General features: G+C 39.9%; 1 protein-coding gene across 2 annotated transcripts in view; it reads right to left on the bottom strand.

The window, feature by feature from the left end:
• The window catches only part of Scfd2 (sec1 family domain containing 2), a 304676-nt gene that overhangs the window by 264221 nt on the left and 25065 nt on the right, over positions 1–15390 (bottom strand). The gene's annotated exons all lie outside the window — the stretch shown is intronic.

Here is a 15390-nt window from a genome sequence, read left to right as displayed (position 1 = left end):
TGGGACTTGCCCGTCTTTGATTACCAGCCGTCCATTTAAGCAAATCAGACCCGAGGGGATGCACCTATTTTCATGGGAACAGGTGCCTGTCTCATTAACACTTTCTGCGTTGACTTTGTAGGCAAGCAATAGACATATTACAATTATAGTGCATAAACAAATCCAAACTGATCAATCCCAAAATAGTGTCAAGATATCACCCAAAGTTAGAATATTGTCATTCGTGCACATGACAATTCCAGTCCTCACATTCAAAGCATTCTCTGTAGGAACCACAGTGGCAAGGACAACACTCGCAGCAGTAAGGGCAGGAAAATACCAAAGTCTCTTTTACTGATGAGCGGGAAAGCATTCTCCTCCTCCTGTACAGGCACTAGTATATACTGAGTGGCTCTGACTACAACAGAGAAAATAGGGAAACATTCCAACATCAACTAAGAGAACAACATTCACACAAGCCATAGGGAATAGCAGGGCAATGGAAGAATTAGAGGAGTCTTCCAGTCCCCCCTTTTTGTTTTAAGCTACTGTCCAAAAATGACTCTGGTCCCTTCATTTTTAGGGGGATATGGGTGAAGATCCATTTTCTGTAACTTCTTCAAGCTGACTCAGGGGTGTCCTCTCTATATTTTGTCAGGGACTTTAAAAAGCTTTAGCCTGTTTTCAACTATTCTGAACCCGAGCACAGGCTTTCTAAATCACTACCACTTAATTCTCTTTCTCAAGCAAGTCTGCGCTTTTCACCTATTCTTAAACTGTTTACTTCCGTATTGACTTAGATTTAGATTTACCATTCACACACACATTCGTGGTCGTTCCAGTCTGAACCCATTTGGTTCTATTCTAAAATATCTTAGGCCTCGCCCTCTGCAAGGTAATTTTCTTTTGACATTTCATTAGAAAATAGGCCTCACCCTCTGTGAGGTAACCATTAGCCTCGCCCTACTGCTCTGGCCAGAGACTCCCTCGAGGTTCCTCCCTACCTGTGACATGCGCTTCAGAGGTGTTCTGGGAATGATTAAAATCCCTTTCACACACACACACACACACACATATTCACTGGTTTAGTCTTTGAGGAGTTTTCTTTCTCTTTCTCCCTGTGTCTTTCTCTTTGTCTTTTATCTCTTTCCCTGTGAGCAATTTTAGCCTGCACTTTCCCTTCTGGTTTCCCTGGCCTTTCAGTCCATTTTTCTTTTTCTTTGCATTATCTTCCTTTCAGGTTTCTCTGGCCTTTCAGTCCCTCCTTTTTCTTTTGTGTTTTCTTTCAGGCTTCCCTGGTTTTTCAGTCTTTGAGGAGTTTTTCTTCTTTGACTTTTGTAGGTAGTTGCTTCCCTTTCTCTTGTTTACCACCTTTTTTCTTTTTCTCTTTGTTCCTCTCTTTCTCCTTGTCTTTCTGTCTTTTCCTTTTTCCCTGTGAGCGACTTCAGCCTGCATTTTCCCTTCAGGTTTCCCTGGTTGTTCAGTCTTTTTGTGCCTTTCAGGTTTTCTCTGGTTTTTCAGTCTTTCCTCCATGTATCTCTCACTTGGCTCAACTCACAGTTGTGCCCCTTTCATGCCCAATTTCATGCCTCTTTCGTGCCCCACGTTGTGCGCCAATATGTCGGGGTCCTTCATCCCCAGTCCCTCTTGAGGAGGGATGGGAAAAACACACCCCAACCAGTCCAAGCCACCAGAGGAGAGGGCCCACTGTCCTCCTGCACTCAGCCTTGCTTCTCCGGAGCACGAACAGAGATGCCATGCAGCTTCCTAAAGGCAGGAATCTTTCTAGCTCTAAAACTCCCCTCCTTATATTGGGTGCGGGAGCCTATCAGCACAACAGGTGGGCAGGATAAAGAGGTCCACTTGTTTACCCCTACTACAGGTCTCAGCAGAAAGTTATTAGAATGGCATTACTCGGCCCCCAACAGGAGAGTGCTTATACGGGGAGAAATAACTTCATGTGTCTGTGTGATCCTATCAATTTTAAAAGATTTTTCTCCCAGAATAAACTTTTTAGCAATTCTGCTTTGCTCATTTAAGAATTCAAAATCAGGGGCCCGGGAGTTTGGCCTAGCGGTTAAAGTGCTTGACTAGCATGCACAAAGACTCGGGTTCGATTCCTCGGTATCCCACATACACAACCAAGCCCGAAGTGGCAGAGACGAGACACAACCAAACCGGAAAAGTGGCAGAGACAAGACTGCCACAGCGACAGAGAGCGAAAGAAGCGAGCTGAGCTGAAGTGAACAGAGCCCAACCGAGTGGTGGCCGGAGCAAGCAGGACCGGAGCAAGCAGGACCGGAGCGTGCGGGAGCGAGCCGAGCCAGAGCCAGCGAGGCCGGAGCGAGCGGGGCCGGAGCGAGCGGGGCCTGAGCTAGAAAGGGGGCCTAGCCGGGCCGGAGCGAGCTGGGCCGGAGCGAGCGGGGCCTGAGCTGGAGGGGGAGCCTAGCCGGGCCGGAGCGAGCGGGGCCAGAAAGAGAAGGGGGCCAAAAAAAAAAAAAAAAAAAAGAATTCAAAATCAGGCCCAGCTCGGTGGCTCACACCTGTAATCCTAGCTACTCAAGAGGCTGAGATCTGATGATCTCAAAGCCAGCCCAGGGCACAAAAGAACTTGAGACTCTTATCTCTAATTAACCTCTAGAAAATGGGAAGTAGGGCTTGGCTCAAGGGTAGGGAGGTAGCCTTGAGCTGAAGAGCTCAGGGAAAATGCCAGGCCAAGTTCAAGCCCCATGACCCACAAAAAAAAAAAAAAATCAGGACTTTTAAAAAATATATATTGTGTGTTTTCATATGTGTTAAGGAAGACTCCTGTTAAAAATAGATGGCATGCCAGGCACTGGTGGCTCACACCTGTAATCCTCACTATTCAGGGGGCTGAGATCTGAGAATTGTGGTTCAACCCAGGAAAGAAACTCTATGGGACTCTTATTTCCATAAACTATTCAAGAAATCCAGAAGTGGTACTGTGATAGAGCACTTATCTTGTGCAAAAAAAAAAAGCTCAGGGATAACACCCAGACTGAGTTCAAGCCCCAGGACAGGTCAAAAAAAAAAAAAAAAAAAGGACATAATCAGTACATAATTGACCAGCTGTGAGCCGGCCCTCCCTCCCTCCCTCCCTTCCTTCCTTCCTTCCTTCCTTCCTTCCTTCCTTCCTTCCTTCCTTCCTTCCTTTTTTCCCTCTACCACTTCTGTTTTTTTCTATATGTATGGTACTGAGAATTGAACCCAAGTCTTTGTGCATTCTAGGCAAGCTCCCAGCCCCTGGATTTAGTTTTCTACACAGATGTAAAATGACCTAAGTTACTGAAGAAGCATTTCCATAATGTTTGTAAAATGATGCTGCAATGCTAGACTGCAAGTTATCAGCTAGCACTTCTGCGCTAGATAGCACTTAGCAAAGAAAGTGTGCAGTGCTATGTAAGACACTCCTAAAACACACGTGTCTGTAAGAGATCTATTATCATTCAACTGTCATCATGTCAAGTACCAACACATCTGGAGAGCAAATGACAGGCAGATTGAACAGCATCTACTCAGCACTTTTCCACTGCTGTTGTCAGTCCCTTGACCTAGAAGAAAGAATAGGACTAACAGAATGCCAAGGCAAAGCCAGCCAGATACTCAAGGAAGCCACACTCAGGAACCCCAGTATTTGCAGCTTAAATATTTCCTGAAATATTTCTCTAACTTCTGAAGATTAGCAACACTTGGCCAAAGCAACACAAAGTACCTCAGTAAACATTTCAGCCTATGTAGCCCCTTGGAAAGTAGGAATATCTAGAAAAGAGAAATACACTTGGGGATCTTGCCCATTGTTTATCTACATTACATGGCACTAATGTTAAGCTAATATCAATTGCCATCTGAATCCTGTCAGTATTCTAGATATTCAGCCAGTAGAAACATTATGTCCGTCAGAAAATCATGCCTTTAGATTATACCTAAGGTGGGGCTGGGATTCCTCAGTACCACTTACATAGAAAGAGCCAGAGTGGTGCTGTGGCTCAAGTGATAGAGCTCTAGTCTTGAGAAAACCCAAGGACAATGCTCAGACCCTGAGTTCAAGCCCCAGGACTGGCAAGAAAAAAAAACATTATACATAGGGTCTATAAAAGGATATAAGCAATATTTGTTTTTTCCAGGGGTAACTAGTTCCAAAAAAATTCAATGTAAATTTATTAAAATTAAATTATGATTTAAAATTATTATTATTGTTCTTTGGTTTCCTTCTTAGAAATTCAAATGTTTAAAGGCATAGATAAGTGGCAAAATTTCTGCCTAACATTAGGAAATCTATACACGTTCATTCCCCAACACCACCAACAAAGAGAAAAGAAATCTAGACATTTAAAAAGAAAAGAGTCTCAGAACCTGGAGTTTGGCCTAGTGGTAGAATGTGTGCCTAGCATGCATGAAGCCCTGGGTTTGATTCCTAGGTACCATATATACAGAAAAGGCCAAAAGTAGTGCTGTGGTTCAAGTGGCAGAGTGGTAGCATTGAGCAAAAGTGCTCAAGGTCAGTGCCCAGGCCCGGAGTTCAAGCCACAGGACTGACAGAAAACAAAACAAACAAACAAAAAAGTCTCAATAACCACTGGGTGGCCAGTATGGTACAAAGAGCCAAAGGCGTGCCTTAGAATGGAAGATTTCATGAAGAGAAACATAAACCATCTTTATCCTTTTCCATCAAGCAAACTAGAATGGCTATACTTTCCTTGTTTTTCACCAAATGAAGTCCTATCACATGCACCTTCAGCAGCTGGCATAAAGTTTGTACTTGAAACATTTTTAGTGGACCCACAAAATGCTAAGAACCAAAATTGTTAGCCTTGAATTTACTTTGTCTAATTACTAATTCTGGTTTCCAGCTGGAATAACATATGATATCATTGACTGGAAGGCAAGCATAGCTTAAAAGTAAGTTACATCATCTATATATCAGACTCTCCCTTTTTTTTCCATATATTTTTATGGTAATTAATAGAAGGGTTACATTACATTCACCAGATAGAAGGTGCATTACTTCACAAACATTGATATCCTTTCTCATGTCTTGGTCTCCATTTCCCTCCCACCACCCCAGCCCCTCATCTTCTTTCCCCCCCTTCCCTATCCTATTTCAAATAACCAAATAAACATTTATACAGTATATCAGATAACAAGGTGAAATACTGTAACAATATGAGATAATCAAGGGACAGTAAAAGAGATGAGAAATAACATAGTACATTAAGGACAACAATCACTTATTATATGGCTTTTGTTTCTATATCCTAGAGGTCTTTTCATTTAGCGTCATCCTATATGGCCTTATGTATCTAGGTTTTGCTCTATTGTAAATCTCTGCTAGGAGAGCCCAAGGTTTCTACTGATTATGACAAATGAGGAAAACCATTGAGCCTATGTTCCTTTGAGTCTGGCTTACTTCACTTAATATGATTTTTTTCTAAGTCTTTCCATTTCCTTACAAATGGGGCAATGTTGTTCTGACAGCAGCAAAGAATTCCTTTGTGTATAAATACCACATCTTGTTGATCCACTCATCAACTGAGGGGCATCTGGGTTGGTTCCATATCTTTGCTATGGTTAATAGTGCTGCACTGAACATCGTTGTGCTAGTGGATTAGTATGTTCTTGTCTCTGGATAATTGGGTAAATGCCAAGTCGTGGAATTGCTGGGTCATAGGGGAGCTCTATGTTTAGTGTTTTGAGGAACTGCCATATTGCTTTCCATAGTGATTGAACGCAGATTCTCCCTTTCTAATCAGTCACTTAGTATAAAGTCATCTAATTCCTAATCTGGCAATGTGCCCACCCTGGCCAAAGAAACATAAGTTCTTGGGTATATTTTCTGTTCTCTCCCTTTTTTCTCTTTCTCTACTGCTATTTCTCTTCCTCTCTTCCTCACTCACTTTTCCTCCTTCCTACTTTCTTTCTCATCATTTAAAAATAATACTTTCATGGCTGGGAGTTTGGCCTAGTGGTAGAGTGCTGGCCTAGCATTCAGGAAGACCAGGGTTCCATTCCTCGGTACTACATAGATAGAAAAACCAGAATTGGTGCTGTGGCTCAAATGGTAGAACACTAGTCTTGAGGAAAGTCCAAGGGCAGTGCTCAGGCCCTGAGTTCAGTCCCCAGAACCAGCAAAATCATCATCATAATAATAATACTTTCACGTACTAGAAGCGGAAAACATTAAAGTATAATATTCTTCAAGAAAAAAGAACAAAAGAAAGATGATATAGATTCTTGAGAAAAATCTCAGATTTCACAAGGTTCAATTAAATGCTAAGGAGCATAACACAGGATAACTTTATAGTGTATGAACTAACTTAAATACTAAACTATATATCAAATGTCAATAAAAATATTTTAATGGAAAAACTGCATTTCAGTGATTCTAGTACTCATAGAAGACATTACCAATCTAGATGCCTATAAATTATGCATTTTATTTATGAGTTACACAGATGCTTGTGTTTTGAAACATTTTATTCTCACATCTGAGAACAAGCATTTGAGAGAATATTCAACAGTCATTCTGATGCCTTCATCTAGGCCAAAAACTCCAGCCATACATAGCAGCACACATGCTGATAGTGCTGGTGGATCACAACTGCAATCCTAGCTACTCAAGAGACTGAGATCTGAGCTTCAAGGTGTGAAGCCAGCCAGGGCAAAAATGTCCATGAAACTCTTATCTCCAATTAACTCCCAAAAAACTGGAAGTGTGGCAGAATGCCAGCTTTGAGTGAAAAAAAAAAAAAAAAACAAAGAGACTGCACAAAGGCCCCAATTCAAAGGCACAGTAGGGATGTACGAATGAGTGCACACACATGTGCATTCACACACACACACACACACACGCACGCACGCACACATGCACGCACGCATGCACACATGCATGCATGCATGCACAAAGAATGGAGAGGAAGCAGTAGTTTCCACATAAGAGAGAAGATAACCTGGAAAGTGAAAGGTAAAGCATACAATGCCATGGGGCAAGGCCTAGCCATTTGATTTAGCCCATTTTCTACCCCAAACCTACCAACCAAATAAAATACTGCTGTTGCATGGGAGGAGAAATAGAAATCAGAAAGAGACCACGAATGTGTGTTACAAAACCCTTTCTTATAGAAATTGCAGAAGAAATTTGTTTTGCTCTAATGCATGCCTCTGCAGTTACTTTTTGATGTAAATTTGTGAAAAGTATGCACCGTAGTTTTTCTTCTCAGAAAAAATTCTTGCCAAAATTTCTTCCTTATCTATAAACAACTTCCAGGTCTGACTTAGGGATCATCATCTTTTCTGCCTCTTTCTTCACTTACTTTTGGAATAATATCATAGATAGGCTTGCAAGCAACAATACACAGTGGTGCTGAATGACTAGGGAGCTACCATGCAGACAAACAGACTGGTGGAAACTTCTTCCCAGAAAAGCCCAGTCATAATAATTATGAAAGGGTAGAAACGAGACATTATAAAACAGAATTTCCCCAGGGGATGGTGAACTGAGAAACAGTGCTAAAATGAGCCCATATATTCCCAGGCCAAGCCATATGGTTTAGGGGGTAATAAAATCGTTACAGAACTCAGAAGGTAAAACTTATCAATTTGCTAAAGAACTAGTACACATACTAGTTTAGGTAAATTTAGTTTAGTTTTTTTAAGAGGTAATCTCAATTTTAATATGTTTTTTTGAAAATAAGCCCTACATATTAAAAAAGTTTTTGGCAAATAAAATGAGCATTGTATTTTTCTTTGCAAAGGCAAATACGACTTAAAACTAAAGCAATATTATGCCTGACTAATCTTAAATAATTCTGAATTCCTTTATCTTTCATTTAAAATCCATTTTCCAAGTTAGAGCTTTTAATGTAAAATATAAATGTTGCCTAAATAACTAGAAATGGCTGATATATGCATTTATAAAGCACTTGTATTAAGAAGCACAAACACAGCTGTTTCCTTTACTTCACAGTTATTGGCATTTTATAACCACAATAAATTATACTACATTCAATAAAAGCTTTTCACTATGACCATTAGCATATTAAGAGAAATTATTATAAAGTATTTTCAAACAGTAAAAATTAAAAGATATTCAGAAGAAATAAAAATGTCCAACTGACTCAGAAAGAAATGCTCACCATCTCTGGCCATAAAGAAAATGTAAATAAAAACAACACTGAGATCCCATCTCACCCCAGTTAGAATGGTCCATCATCAAGAATGTGAGGGCCTGGAGTTTGGCCTAGTGGTTAAAGTGTCTGCCTAGCATGGATGAAGATCCGGGTTCGATTCCTTGGTACCACATACATAGAAAAAAGCCAGAAGTGGTACAGAGGCTCAAGTGGTAGAGCTCTAGCCTTGAGAAAGTCCAAGGACAGTGCTCAGGCCCTGAGCTCAAGCCCAGGACTGGCAAAAAAAAAAAAAAAAAAGAATGTGAACAACAGATGCCGGAAGGGATGTGGGGGAAAAGGAACCCTAATGCACTGTTGGTGAGAACGTAAACTAATTCAGTAACTCTAGAAAGCAGTGAGGAAATTCCTAAAAAACTAAACATAAAGCTGGGCACAGTGGCTCACGCCTGTAATCCTAGCTACTCAAGAGGCTGAGATCTAAGGATTGAGGTTCAAAGCCAGCTCAGGCATTAAAGTCCGAGAGACTTTATCTCCAATTAACCACTAGAAAACCACTAGAAGTGGAGCTGTGGCTTAAGGGGTAGGGTGGTAGCCTTGAGCTGAAGAGCTCAGGGACAATGTCCAGGCCCAGAGTTCTTATGATCCAGTAATACCACCCTGGGACATTTCCAAAAGATTACAAATCATGATACAGTAAAGCTACTTGTACAACCACATTCATTACTGCGCTATTCACCACAGACAAGATATGGAAACAGCCCAGATGCACCTCAATGAACAAATTGATCAAGGAAATGTAATATATATATATATATATATATACATATAGATATATTGGAATTTTACTAATCCATTAGGAAAAAATATTTCATCATTTGCAAATAAATGGACAGACCTAGAAAAAGTTGTATAAGTGAAGTAAGGCAGGCTCAGAGAGACAAAGTATAAATGTTTTCTCTCATATGTGAAAACTAAAACTAATTTATAAATTTATGTGTAAACACATATGCAATTTTATGCAAGCAGACACAAATGTATCAATTGAAGTATGGTATTTATAGGGGAGAATTCAAATAGTGTAATTTCTTAGAAAACATCATAGCACAACCAAATGAACACCAGGAAACTGGCACTTGAAAAGTATGGGAGAGGTAGGAGCAAGTGTCTCATGACCATAATCCTAGCTACTCAGATCTGAGGACCTCAATTCAAAGCCAGCCTGGGCAGGAAAGTTCATGAGACTCTTGTCACCAATTAACCAGAAACCCAGAAGTGGCGCTGTGGTTCAAAGTGGTAGAACACTAGCCTTGATGGGAAGCAAGGGAGGGAGGGCAGGGAGAGCTCAGAGAAAGTGCCAAGGTCCCAAGATAAAGCTGATGGGGGGGTAGGGAGGGCACACAGCGGGACTGACAAAAAAAAGATACCAGGCCAGGAGTTTGGCCTAGTGGTAGAGTACCTGCCTAGCATGCACGAAGACCCTGGTTCAATTCCTCAGTACCACGTACATAGAAAAAAGCCAGAAGTGGTGCTGTAGCTCAAGTGGTGGAACTCTAGCCTTGAGATAGCCCAAGGACAGTGCTCAAGCCCTGATTCAAGTCCCAGGACTGGCAAAAAAAAAAAAAAAAAAAAAAAAAAGGCCTGTAATCCTAACTACTTAGGAGGCTGAGATCTGAGGATCAAGGTTCAAAGCTATCTAGGGCACTAAAAAGTCCATGAGACTCTTATCTCCAATTAATCACCAGAAAACCAGAAGTGGTGCTGTGGCTCAAGGGGTAGGGCGGTAGCCTTGAGCTGAAGAGCTTAAGGCCAGTGCCCAGGCCCAGAGTTCAAGTCCAATGACCAACAACAAAAAAAGAAAGCTATCAAAGAGTAGTCAAGTGGACTGGGGTAGATGAATAAAGAGAGAAACAAGAGGAGATTGTAGGCAAAACACTCAATGCATGTTTTATGACATTAAGAAAACTGAGGAGAGGAGTGAGCTTGGGAGGTATGAGGGAAGGTGTAAGGTAACATCTATCAAGATGCATTTACACATGAATTGATTTGCTGAATGTTAACTCATTTGTATAACTACTTAAAAATAATGAAAATATAATCTGGGAATAATTTAAATAAAGTACAAGTGATAGTTTGAAAAAATTAAAAGATAACAACACATTTCTAAGTGGAAAACTCAATAAATTTGTTTGTTTGCTGCAGTCCTGGGGCTTGAATTCAGTGTCTGGGCACTGTCCCTGAGATTCTTTCACTCAAAGCTAGAGCTCTACCATTTAAGCCACAGCACCACTTCTGGATTTTTCTGAGTTTGTGGTACTAAGGAATTAAACCCAGGGCTTCATGAATGCTAGGTGAAGCACTCTACAACTAGGCCACATTCCCAGCCCCAGACTCAGTAATTTTTTTTTTGCCAGTTCTAGGGCTTGAACTTAGGGCCTGGGCACTGTCATGGGCTTTCTCAAGGCCAGAGCTCTACCATTTGAGCACACACAGCACCACTTCTGCCTTTTTTCTGTGTGTGTGTGTATGGTACCGAAGAATAGAACCCAGGGTTCGTGCATGGTATGCAAGCACTTTACCATTAGGCTATGCATCTGGGCCCCTAGACTCAGTAATTTTTAAATTTGGAAACAAAATCTAGGTGAGAATATCTTAGAGTCATTACTCATCTAAAATAAGCTAACATTTTAGAGATTTTCCACAGCTGAAAGTGTAATAGTAATTACCATTTATTGTTTAATTACCATTAAATGATGACTATTTACTATTTTAAACACCCAACTTAGTGATGTACACTCAATCACACTCAATCTTTACAATCATTTTACAAGATCAATACTTTATACATATTTAGATGACAGACAAAATGAACTGAAAATTTCTTGCTACATTATAAAAAAGGAATTATTCATCCAACCAAAGTAAATAAAGGTGTAGTCTGATTTAAAAAAATAAAGCTATAGCTTGGTGCCAGTAGTTTATGCCTATAATCCTAGCTACTCAGAAGGCTGAAACCTGAGGATGGCCATTCAAAGCCAGTCCAGGCATGAAAGTCCTTGAGCCTTTTATTTCCAATTAACCACCAGAAAACCAGAAGTGGCACTGTGGCTCAAAATGGTAGAGTGCTAGCCTTAAACTGAAGAGTTCAAGGACAGTGCCCAGACCCAGAGTTCAAACCCCATGACACACCAAAAAAAAAAAAAATGCTACAGTAGAAGGAAGTTATGGTGAACTATTATACACTAGATGATTATAAGTAACAATAATGTGCTATACATTTCCAAAACTATAAGAAAGGATTTTCAATACTTTATTTATGAAAAATGATAAACGTTTGAAGTAAACATGCTTTACCTGATTATAACATTATACAGTGTACACCTTCATCAAAACACCACATTATTCTATTGATTTGTATAATTTCAGTTTTAATTTTTCAGCTAAAATAGAGTTTAAAACATCATAGTAAATGCTTTCATTGTAAATTAATAAAAATAACTTAAAGGCAAAAAAAAGGGAAAACATGTGAACATGTTCAGTAATACCATTACAAACTTAGTCCTATTCAAGTTAAGCTGGTTTGTTAAAAAAAAAAGGAAAGAAAGAAGACGAAAAACACTGCAGAAACAGAATTATTTGATAATTAGTACCCAATGCCTAAAACACTGCCTATGACAATGGAAGCTGAAGAGAAAGAGTACTATAGATACTCTATTTCCTTTGGCTTTTTAAAATCTAAGCACTTGTTTTTCCAAAGAAGTTCTCTCCTGAGTATATAATATTCTCTTTCTTAATTAAATCCCTAAATTGGCTATATTCTGTAGCATAACTCAAACAGAAGTCTTATAGACAGTTCTCAACTCTGTTGCTAAGTCTACTGCTCTTTCCTCAGAACCACTAAGTACAAGTTAGCAATGAGTAGAAGAAATGGCCTAACTTCTTTGAATTGTACATTTCCAAGGTCAATTTCCTTTACTTAAATAAGATTGTCTATAATGGTACTTAGGCAATAAAGTCAACATTGAGGTTTCAATGATGGAGACCTGGTAGAAAGTGGTAGAAATGAGTCTCCAAAGAAATAAACAATTCTCAGAGCTGGCTGAGAATTCTCAGTGGTGCTCAAATCCTTGGGAAAAGCTAAACGCTGCCCTTATGCTCAAAATAAACTCAAATGATCTACTTTCTAACCAACATCTGTAAAAGGGTCAGCTGACCACATATTATAACTTGCTACACTAATGGATGAGTGTATACTATATAAACTAAGCATATTCATAAACAAAGAGCCATTATGAAGTGGCTTTTTTATAAGAATGCCTATGCTAAAATACAAACTTGTAAGAAACCAGAAAATGACTAAGAACACAGTGCTAAACCAGAGTGATTTGCATTTATAATCGAAGTAGAGTTTTAATTTTTTAATGTTTACTTCTTTTTACCAGTCTTTTTAATTCTTTTTCTATTTAATGAAGGAACCACACCAAATATCATCACATTGAATAACATTCTAAGATTACAATTATATGATGGCTTAGAAATCTCTAGTAAATTGGCAGATTTTTATTCCTAGGACAAAATCTCAGCTTGTTCCTTATCTGGAAACACTTTGACTTAATTATTTTTAATCAGTCACGGCACTTCAACTCCAGGCCTGGACATTGTTCCTGAGTTCTTCTGCTTCAAAGGGCTCTATCACTTGAGCCACAGAGCCATTTTGAGTTTTCCAGTGGTTAATTGGAGATAAGAGTCTCACAGACTTTCCTGCCTGGGCTGGCTTTGAACTATAATTCTCAGATCTCAGCCTCTTGAGTAGCTAGGATTACAGACTTGAGCCACCAGCGCCCATCACTCTGGTTTAATTTTGAAGCTTGAGGCTTATATTATTGGATATCTGAATGTCGGTACCAACAAAGAGGGGAAGTTTGTCCACATAGAAGGATAGGACACATGAGGGGAAGCTGTGATCATGAATTAGAGCAAGTTCTCAGGGTAAAGAAGGTAGAGGCAAGATCAGCTCAGGGTATAATTATTAGACCTAAGCTGCGCAAGGGGGTCATCTATGCACAGACATTGGTAGGGCCTCCTGTAAATTGTTGGATCCAATGGGACAGAGGAACGTCCATGTGAAGAAAGACCACAGGGAGGTCCCAGTGCAGGTTATTAGGACAGAAACATGGTGAGGAAGTTGTTTATGTCACTAGCTGGTAAAGAGGACATCCTGGGAGAGGTTCAGAAAAAACAATCATACACATACTATCTGATAGGGATTGAGATCTGAGGACAAGAAGAGTACCCAAGCAGGAGGCAAAAGAAGGGATAACCCAGTATGAGAGTCAGAGTCAGAGCAAAATGAAAAGAATATGGCATAGGCAAGCTTTAAGAAGTCATTCTAGTGTGAATAACAGTGTATCGATGTGTAAACAAGAGCCCTGGTGAGAGGAAGACAGCAATGCTAAGCGAAACCTGGCTGCTCGTGGGAGATTTATTAAGTAATTAGAGACAATGAGAATAATGGAAGACAATAGCAGAAAAGAAATTCACAATCACAAGAAGTGAGAAACCTGTAGCATTAGATTAAAACTATGATATTGGTATGGACTCACGGTTTCTTTTTTGCCATTTGCATTTTTATTATAATTAATAGAAATATTACATTATATTCACCAGATAGAAGGTACATTACTTCACAAACATTGATACTCCTTCTCATGTTTTTGTCCCCATTTCCCTCCCCCTCCCTCGTCTTGTTTTCCCCTCTTCCCTATCCTATTTCAAATAAACAAGCATATATACAAGATACTAGATAACAAGGTAAGATACTGTAACAATATGAGAATAACCAAGGGACAACAAAAGAGATGAGAAACAACATAGTACATTAAGAACAACAATCACACATTATATGTCTCTTCCTTCCATATCCTGGAGGTCCTTCCATTAAGCTTCATCCTATATTCACACAATCACAAAAAGTGAGAAACCTGTAGCATTAGATTAAAAGTATGATATTGGTATGGACATATGGCTTCTTTTTTTTTTTTCTTTTTTTTTTTGCCAGTCCTGGGTGGTACCAAGCAATCAAACGCAGGGCTTCGTGCAAGCTAGACGAGTACTCTACCACTAGGCTATGCTCCTAGGCCCTAGACTCATGGTTTCTAATAGTGACAAAGACTAATCAATAAATACAACGTATAATGGATGAATCCTTATTGAGTTAAGCATTTTTAAGAGGAAAATACATATTGTTTTGGTCCTAAGACTTGAACTCAGGGCCTGGCATTACCTCTGAGCTTCTTTTGCTCAAGGACAGCACTCTACCACTGGAGCCACAATGCCACTTTCAGCTTTTTCTGAATGGTTTTTTGGGGATAAGTGTCCAGGCTGGTTTCAAACTGTAATCCTCAGATCTCAGCCTCCTGAGTAGCTAGGGTTACAGGCGTGAGCCACCAGTGACTGGCTGAGAAATATTTTTATGGAAAAAATGGTTACATAAAAATCCTTATCCTGGGGGGCCGGGAGTTTGGCCTAGTGGTTAAAGTGCTTGCCTAGCATGCATGAAGACCCGGGTTCGATTCCTCGGTACCACATACATAGATAAAAGCCAGAAGTGGTGCTGAGGCTCAAGTGGTAGAGCTCTAGCCTTGAGAAAGTCCAAGGACAGTGCTCAGGCCCTGAGCTCAAGCCCAGGACTGGCAAAAAAAAAAAAAAAAAAAAAAAAATCCTTATCCTGGGGCCGAGAGTTTGGCCTAGTGGTTAAAGTGCTTGCCTAGCATGCATGAAGACCCGGGTTCGATTCCTCGGTACCACATACATAGAAAAAAGCTGGAAGTGGTGCTGAGGCTCAAGTGGTAGACCTCTAGCCTTGAGAAAGTCCAAGGACAGTGCTCAGGCCCTGAGCTTAAGCCCAGGACTGGCAAAAAAAAAAAAAAAAAAAAAAATCTTATCCTGTACTCAATCTCTGAAAAAATACGATAATTGAAGTTTACTTCCCTTAATCTTTTGCTAAATATCATTTTAAGGCACATGCTTTGTGTTATTTAAGAATCAGACACTATGGCCAGGAGTTTGGCCTAATGGTGGAGTGCTTGCTTAGCATGCACGAAGACCCGGGTTTGATTCCTCAGTACCACATACACAGAAAAAAGAATTAGACACTAGGTAGTATCAGATGAAATACAAGCAATGAATATTTTACAAGAAAGGTTGCAAAGATCAAATAAAGATGCCATCAAGATCAAGGTTGCTGGCTTTCTAATAAAGATTCCTT

This window comes from Megascapheus bottae, chromosome 13, assembly GCF_031878675.1.
Source record: "Megascapheus bottae isolate mThoBot1 chromosome 13, mThoBot2.hap1, whole genome shotgun sequence".
In the NCBI taxonomy this organism is placed as follows: domain Eukaryota; kingdom Metazoa; phylum Chordata; class Mammalia; order Rodentia; family Geomyidae; genus Megascapheus; species Megascapheus bottae.
Note: the sequence above shows the minus strand (reverse complement) of the source record. Positions and strands in the feature narration are given on the sequence as shown.